We start from the raw sequence: 9564 nt of genomic DNA, 5'->3' as shown, positions 1-9564 counted from the left end.
AATTATTCTGCTTCTTTCCTTAATCTCTGTTTTGGTTAACAAATTTCAGCCGTAGTTAAAAATTTTTTTTTGCATCACTTATTACAAAAGCCTAACTAAAATTAGAAGAAACCAATAAAATGTTAAAATTAATTTCGTTTATTTACCGACTTTAAAAAAAAAGATGATTCTCAATACGACCCATTTTGAAGACTTTTTGATGTATTTCACCAATTATTTTTAACTACATCCTAGGAAAAAAAAATTAGAACATAAAGGCTAAATCTAAGAGGAAACAAATCAGAACCAAAAATCAAAGTAACTTAGATTGACTGCTTACTTTTTGCAGATGACATTGTACTTTTATAAGAAGATCTAGAAACTGCAACTAAATAAATAATCCTGACTGAAACAGCCGGAATAAAGGAATTAATAACTGAAAAACAAAGAAGAATAAATGAACACAATCAAAAAATACCCAAATCATTATAATAGTAACTAAGTATGAGAAAATTAAAAGAACCCACAAATTTAAATGTCTAGGGGAATGGATTACACCAAGTGATTTAGAAAAAACTAGCAACATACGATAGATCCGAAAAATTGAAGCAGGTTTTAAATCGATCGGTAAAGAATACAGCTCATACTTTCAATAAATCTCAAAAATAGATATTATAAACCAGTGGTCAGAACAAAAAATTTATACGCAGCAGAATATTTAACATTTAATAAAAATAATTTAATCGAATAATTAGAAAAGAAAAAAGGGAAAGGAGAAAGGAAAAATATTGTAACAGGATCAGTTGAACGGACCAAGGTTTCTTCCAATTAAGAAAAAAAGGAAGAGAATATAATAATGAAAAGAAGAATCCAGAAGATAACTAAAGGGATTTTTTTTTTCTTAGAACAACAGGTTCGTTTAACAATCTGTTATTCCGAATACAAAAATGGCACCTCCAAAAGTGCGACTAGAAGGGTTAGCGGACCGGAATAAGAATTTATAGAAAAACTTAAGGTTGTAGACGAAGAAAATTATTACGTTTCAACAATTAAAGGATGGCGCAGGCACTGGTTTTGCAGGCCACTGGATATAAATACTGCCAGGGACCAGCGGAGAGAAGTCAATAGTTCTGCGAGGCCAAGTTCGGCGTATTAGTAATAAATAACACACGATAACAAAGTAATTCCGCAAGCCCGAGTTCGACGCGGTTGCGGTGACGGCGATGTCGGTGAGTGAAGAGTCCGTCCCGTCTATTCCAGCGTGGACAGTGGGTGAATGCAGGAAGTTGTTTGCTGAGTGATTGGTAAACAGTAGTGAAAGTGACAGTATTCTACTCATTCATAAAGTGTAGGGTAGTTCTACTGTAAACAGAAAAGTAATAAAATTTGCCGAGAATTGAATTGCACGAACTTTAGGTTTATCTAGTGTTATCTTGTGGTTAACGTAATATCAGGTTCTAGCAATCATTACACGTTTTTATTTCCGACGCGCAACAGCCCGTACTTCGGGGTATGTGGGGTTTCCTGCCGAAGCTCGGATCCACTATTAACCATCCCCTTCTCACGACGTGGTGACGGAAAGAGCCCTAAAGTATGGCATCGACTCTTATGCGGCCCTTCCGTGAGGGTTTCCAGCGTAATATTGAATTTAATTTTAGATCAAAAAAATAACTTTACGAATAATTCAAAAACTACAAAAACTAACTACAAAAACTACAAAAACTACAAAACTACAAACCACAATCAAAATAAAAAAGATTAAAATGTTAGGATCATATTTAATAAATAAACAAAGATAGAATCTCAAAAACCATTCTTGACTTTTTCAAAAATAGGAAAACGAGAACAACTGATTTAAAATAATAGGAAAGATTTATCTAAACTAGAAATTAAAGAAGTAGATATACACAACAGAGACCTTTTTAAAACAAAAACAGAAAAAATGAGCGAATTTCAGAATGAAACAAGTAGTATCAAAAATAAAATAAACAGATCAAAGAAGAAGAGAAAACAGAAAAGGATGAAAATTAACTAGGATAAGAGAAACAGTCCAAAGTGAAGTTTTATTTATGTGCAGCTTATCACGCAAAATAAAGTAAAAGTGTAATAAAACAACACCTCTTGAATTATTTTTTAGATTTTTTTATAATCAAAGCTGTATTGGAATTGACTATTAACAAATAAACTGTTCAATTTTTGCCTGAAATGTTAACTAAAGGGTTGAGGTTCAATTCAGTTCAGCCCAAATTAAGCGCTTGAAATAAATTTAAATAAATATTATTATTACGTGTTTTGTTACTATTACTATTTAATGTTATTAACTAATAACTGTTTATAGTACATCTAACCTGTCGTCGTACCTGTAAGTAATAATTGCGAAAGTTTAATAATAATAGTATCACTTGAAGTTGTACTTTAATCGAGTAATCCTGATAGAGAGAACTACTAGTCACAATAGACCAGGTATCAGATTAAAGTAGATAGATGTCTGCACTTCATAGATAACGTCGTGCACAACAGCAACTTATTTCTAAAATCGATGGAAAGAAATAGAAATACAGAGAACTGGCTTTTGAAATTAAGCGCTTGTGAAAATATGTGATAAGTGTCTCTAGAGGCATTAGTGTTTTTTGGCATCAGAGTCTTCCCAACGAAACTTTTGGAAGGAAATGAGATTATCAGAGGCGCTATAGAAATTCATGCAAAAGGCTGTAGTACTAAACACTTGCAGTAAAACAGTTAACGAATTTATGGATTCTTATTAATTTAATTAAAAGTTTAAATAAATTTTATCTTTAACAAATATAGACTATTCAATAATAAAATATTTATTGCTCACTGGAAAACAAATACATTGCATGCAAGTTTTGCCCAGTATGTATAAACTGCTGAGAACGTAAACTGTTACAACGAATAAGAAGAAGAAGAAGAGAAGAAGCTTTTTTATTTATGTCTTTAATACCTTTTCTATATAGTCGAATAAGAAGAAGGAGAAGAAGCTTTTTTGTTTATTTATGTTTTAAATTACATTTTCTTTGTAATAGTAGAAGAAGAAGAAGGAGAAGCTTTTTTTATTTATTTATGTTACATTTGCGTAACTAATAATATGCTATGCTTACTAATTATAGTAATCTTTAAATAAGGAAAAATAATCTATAATAATTCAATAGTTAGATGCGTGCAATGTTTTGTGTACATATCCAACTGATTTAATGAAGTTATTTCTATTAGGAATTCTACTGTATTTTAATTTGTTCAAATTACCTATAATAAATTATTCTCAGAATGAGATAAACATTAACTATATTAAAATTTCATTGATTTTATAATTTGATAGCAGATTTATATAATAAAATTTTGGTTTTAGAATTGCAATTTATATTGACCTCATTTGTCTTCCTTGAATTAAAATAACTGTAATGTAAACAATTTTTTTACTTGTAATATTATCTATGTTTAAAATCTTTATTAGGGAATTTCAAATTTTGTTGAACAAAAATCCCAAAATGTAGGTTAGTACGTTAACGGTAATAGTCAAGAAGTTTGTAAAAATTTGTCAATTTCGCCTCCCGAATTATATGTATTTGATTATGCGGAGGTGTAGTAAAAAATGTGTGTAGTAAAAAATATGAGTTTTATTAGTTATATAACCATCACTCGTGCATTTTTCGACCGCTCGACTTCACTTTACTTTTACATCTTGTATAATTTACGTTTAAATAGAACTATAATAAATTTTTATCTTTTACAAAAGAAAAAAAACTGCATTCAACTTTGTGATTTCTTGATTCCCCTCTAGAATTAATTGTAAAACAGTGTGGTAATTAGTTACAATACAAACTACAAACTTCAAAACTTAAATATGAATTTTATTTTATTGGTACGTGAAATTAAGAGAAAAGAGATTGCAGTGTTTTTTCTTCAGTAATAATAAAATAAAATTAATTTTTCAAATAATTTTTATATATTTGTATTTTTTAAAAATATTTTCCAATAAATTTATAAGCTATTTTTGTTCATTTTTAAAAATATATATTGCGTATCCTGTACAGTAATGAACTTTAATCAATGAAAACTTCTCGAAGTGATGGTAAAAACGGCAGATGTGGTGGTCATATAATAAATAAGACCTAACATGATATTGTAAGAAATATGATCTTAATTAGGCGAAATGTCGAGATACTGATGGTAATCTTGCTATACAGCCTCATCCCCTTGACCTTTTAAGTTAAAAATTTAATGGCGTCAATGCCCCATACGTAGACCTAATCTGACCAAGTTTGGTCAAATTCGGTCCTGTAGTTCTGGAAATATAAGGTCGATTTAAAGGCCAACACCGAAAACACACACGAACATTAACGTCTGAAAAATTTCCATCCGGTTTTTTGGGTTCCTTAGGTGTCAAAACCTCAAGATCCGGTGAAAACCGCGTATCCTCAAAGTGGACCGATTATACTACTTTTCCTTTAGAGCTACAGCTCTGCTATTTCGCTTTCCTGAGTAGTTATTGGCAGAGGTATACCCGCAGGATGGGGATGAATTGTCAGCTCAGCGACTAGCTTTTTGCTACCTACGACCTCCTGTCACTAAACAGTTTTCCCTCTGCTCTACTACATGTAGAGTGTACCATTACTTCTTACAACCTTAACATACTTCAAACACCCTAATGTTCAACATGATTTCAAACACTCTACATAAAACTACTACGGATCTATTTGATTACGCTTTCTAAATTTTCTCGAATAAAAATTATTGTATTCTATTTTCGTATTTTAATAGTACAATATTCGAATTTCTGTAAACTAAGAGTAGGATTTTTTTTGGAATAGACTCCTGTGACGTATGGTTAATTGAAACCTAACCATCAAAGAACACTGGCATCCACAGCCTAGCAATCAGATCCATATAAAAGCAACTTTATTTACAAGGACTCGAACGTTAGAATTTTTAGTTTCGAAAATCAGCTGATTTTGCGATTATTAGTTCAACCTCTAGACTAACCCGACAGGTTAAAAATAAATAATAAAATTATTTTTTTTTAGGAATAGTAAAGTTGAATGTATGGATTTTAGAAAACTTCTGAAAATATAAATTAGAGATTTCAAACAAATTTCATAATTATATATAGAGAGAAGAAATAAAATAGAAATTAGTAAAACTTGGGGAATACCTGAAAGAAAGGAACTGATAATGTTGGATGTAACTTTCATTCATATTGTAGATATAATTCAACTTAAGATAAAAGCATTTGTCTGACAAACATCTAACAAAAAAATAAAAAAAATGAAATTTATAAATACGATAATTGAACATAATACATTTTTAAGAGTGATGAAACATTAGGATTCAAAATTTAAATCAATTTTTTTTACTGTTAGATACTAGTAAATAAACTTAGCACCATAATTAATGTACTATAATTCAGTATTTAGCATTTTTTATTTTTTTACAACTATGTATTTAAACAAGAGTTTAACAATAATATTTGTACATTGTTGCAAATGACATTCACACGCCTACTGTTTCAAATAGTCTGTATCCATATTTTCTGAAATTTTCCTCCACTTTATTTGAATGCTGAAGGGGGAGTCTAAAAATAACATACCTAATCAATACAACAAGCGTTTAATTAATTATTTTCTCTACTGTAGTAATGTATATTATTCAGATTACGGATTGATTATAGATTAAGAAATGGAAAGGATAGTTTACTTTCTGTATATTTTTGTAAATATAAAAAAAATATATTTATTTCTTCAGATTTTGCATATTGATGTAAACAATGGTTTAATAACCTATAATCAAATTATATTTTGAATAATTTTTGTATAATATTGTAATATAATTTGCCTTAAAATACGTTACTACTTTTCTATCATCATGTAAAATTAATAAATTTATTTTATTCCTGTTTCCTAGAAACGTAACTAACCTTTAAGTAAATTTCAAAAAAAAATATTTTTAAATAATTACAATTACCTAAAACAATTTTTTTTTTTAATTTCTAATAATTTTGATACTTTATCTGTTTTCCAAGTAGTAAGTTATTATAAAAAAAAATATTATGTGAGGCAGCTTTTATCTTTTTTTTTTTTTTTTTAGCAGTATTACCCACCGAGTTGGTCTAGTGGTGAACTCATCATCGCAAATGAACTGATTTCGAAGTCTACAGTTCTAAGATTCAAATCATAGTAAAGGCTACTTTTATACGGATTTGAATACTAGATCGTGGATACCGGTGTTATTTGGTGGTTGGGTTGCAATTAACCACACATCTCAGTAACGGTCAACTTGAGACTGTACAAAACTACACTTCATTTACATTGATATACATATCCTCATTCATCCTCAGAGGTAATAACTTTACACTGGTTCTGGAGGCTGAACAGAAAAAGAAAAAGTATACTCTAATACATTTTAATTTTGATTTACAAAGCATCAATTCTCGGAAACAATTTGTTTTGCTGAACAATCGCATCTTTTTTGTACTGAACTCTATTCTAAGTATTACAATATTTAAAAATCTTGATATAAAAATCTGTCAGGACATAGCCGGTGAAGTTGTAAAAAACCTTTCTGAAATGATTACTATTGAAATTTATGATTAGTACTCAAAATATTTTCAAATAATATTATGAACAAAAACATATCATAAAAAAAACATGTTGTTAAACAAGTTGTTAAATCGATTTAAAAGTTTTAAATGAAAGATTGATTTATGTGTGTGAATGTTGCAAGTAATAATAATTATTATACTTAAAAAAATCATTACATTTCCTTAGCTGTTTTATCGTGAATCCTTAACAACAATCTTTTCATATTCTGATAAGTTAAACCTTTAATAATAACCAATAGAAACGCGATAAAAATTCAAGTATGCTGTTATTTTAATCCCCAGTTAGTTATTATTAAAACTATACAATTTTATTTCATTAAAGTATATATTTATCTTCAAAACACTAAATATAAAAAAAACTTAAAATAAAAAGAATCTAAATAAGCTATTATCGCTGTAAGTACATAACAAATAATGTATAATAAAATAAAGCTCTCTTTTTTTAATTACGGTTTTAACTTACCGCTTTGTGCTCTTTACAGCACGAAAGAAAATTCTAGAAATATATTTTATTAATTGCTAAATATCTTTTATCTTATTGACTTCCCCCAGCTTGGGTATTTAGAGTAACAGGAGAACGTAAGGGTCTCCGGCTGCCCGTCTCGCTGGGGGCAGTTGACACATTGTGGGCTTGCCCAACCTAGAGTGGTAGGTAGACCGCGAGAATCGTTAGTTCATTTAGCGTCAGTTTTTTGTAAGGAAGTAGGGAATCTTCCCTACTTCATGGAAGGTTTCCAGGAGGTCCGCAAGTCCAGGCGGAAGCGCAAGCCGAAGCCTGTGCCATCAACCTCCTACGAGGACAAATCGAGCGCGATGGACAAGGGCGCTCCCACCCGGGCAAAAACACCGCCGGCTGTGGATGATTTCCGTAAGGCTAAGGGCAGACTTGGCAGTTCTGCCCAGCTTGCAAAGGTAGTCCAGGAGGACCTGGACTACTTGGTAGAGTTTTTCTCTTTCCGGAGGCGTCAGTGCTGGAGCGAGGAAGACGATACTGCCGCGACTTTTCAAGGTGAAGGAGGCGGTAGCAGCGTTAGCAGTTGGATTTGAATCCTTGGCTTCCAAGCCCAAGGAGGTCAAGACGGCACCTAAAGCTCCCAGGCCCCGGCGCAGCCCAGGCGCTACGCCGATGTTCTTAAAGACAAGCGGGAAGCCAACAAGGTGGCTAAGAAGACAGAGGTGATCTTCGTAAATAAGGCTGATGGCTCGAAGATCACGAGCAAAGACCTCAAACAGGACTTTTAGGTTGCTTTTCAGGGGATTGCAGTAACCGAAAGGACCTTCGGATTAGGGAGATCAAGGAGACCAGCAAAGGGCTGGTAGTGGTTGACAACAAGGGGACTGTCCGAGTCATCACGGAGTCTCCGGCGGTTAAGAAGCTTGAGTACAAGGTTGATCCCAAGCGGTTGAGAAGGCCCCGTGACATAGTCTATGATATTGAGCGGAGTCTGTCTGATGAGGAGGTTTTGTCTCTCATTCGAGAACAGAACACCGACTTGGACGACGCTTCGTTCAAGAACGAGTGTAGGCTGGTCTTCAAGACTGGGACTGTGATGCCCCAGGGTATCACGGTGTGTTTGAGATAGGGGATGTTCTCCACCAGAAATTCGTGTTGGAGGGACGAATCTTTCTGGACTTCGCATCCTGTCGCGTTAAGGAGTACCTTGACGTGCAGCGATGCTTTAAGTGTTGTCGGTTCGGCCATAGGGCCAAGTTCTGTAGGTACGTGTCAGTCTGCGCGCATTGTGGCGAGGAGGGCCACAAGCGTGATGACTGTCCGCAAAAGTAGGCTCCGTCTTGCGTCAATTGTAAAAGGTTGCGCAAAAGTCATAAGCAGTTGAGATTTATTTCAACTCTCTTGCTGGTTAGGTTCGGTCAACTCAATGCCCAGGGTGATAAGAACAGATACTACACTTTGATCTTAGCCAAGAGGCCGAGAAGCGGAATCCCAATTTGGTTTCCGTAAGGGGCGTTCTACGGTGGGTGCTGTTAAGACAGTTATGCGTCTGGTGGACGAAGCGGCATCGGGTACTTGGCGCACCAGGAAGATACCAATTGTGATATTGCTTGATGTGAGCAATGCTTTTAATTCGCTGAAATGGGATGCGATCCTACAAGCGTTGAGAGATAAGGATATTTCTGGATACCTAAGAAGAATTATCCAGAATTACTTGCAGGATAGGTTTGTCGTTTGTCACCAGGGTAGATCTTGTTTCCGCTTCAAAGTGACGTGTGGAGTGCCTCAAGGCTCTGTCTTGGGGCCACTCCTTTGGAATCTGGTCTATGACGGAATTCTCGGGCTGAGATATCCTCTGGGTGTTTTCCCAGTGGCTTTTGCTGACGATCTGGCCTTGGTTGTTACTGGAAAAACTGAAGTAGAGGTATCGGAGAAAGCAAACGCAACAATACGAATGGCAGAAGTCTGGATGTCCACTAAAGGCTTAAAACTTTCGCATGGTAAAACAAAATACGTAGTCATGACAGGCCGTAGGAGAATATCTGACATCCTAATCCGGGTAGGGGGCAATCTTGTCCAGCAGCAGACTTCAGCCAAATACTTAGGGATCTGGCTTGACAAGAGGAGGAGTTTTACGGCACACGTGAATGAAATACGTAAACGCGCTGAATGATGGTCAAAAATCTTAGCAGATTACTCGGGAATATGACAGGATCCAGAACTGCGAAGCGTAAGATTTACGCTCACGTAGTTAATTCCATCTTACTTTACGGTATACAAGTCTGGGAAAGAGCTTTGCGTGCCGACAAGAACAGAAGAGCCCTTGAAGGAATACAACGGCGCATGGGATTAAGAGTGATATGCGCATATTCTTCAGTCTCCACCGAGGCAGTACTCGTAATTGAAGGAGTTCCTCCGCTTAAACAACTGGCGGAGATGCGAATGAATATAGCACGTGGACAACCTTCTAAAGAAGCATATGAAGAGATGCTGCGTAATTGGCAACATCGTTGGG

The 9564-nt window shown here is 34.1% G+C and overlaps 1 pseudogene; it reads right to left on the bottom strand.

Annotated features, from left to right (window-relative positions):
- Positions 1 to 8402: 8402 nt before the first annotated feature.
- LOC142318571 (U2 spliceosomal RNA) lies at positions 8403 to 8537 on the bottom strand (annotated as a pseudogene).
- Between the last annotated feature and the right edge of the window lie 1027 nt (positions 8538 to 9564).

This window comes from Lycorma delicatula, chromosome 1, assembly GCF_047948215.1.
Source record: "Lycorma delicatula isolate Av1 chromosome 1, ASM4794821v1, whole genome shotgun sequence".
Lineage (NCBI taxonomy): Eukaryota > Metazoa > Arthropoda > Insecta > Hemiptera > Fulgoridae > Lycorma > Lycorma delicatula.
This window is presented reverse-complemented; position numbering and strand designations above follow the sequence as displayed.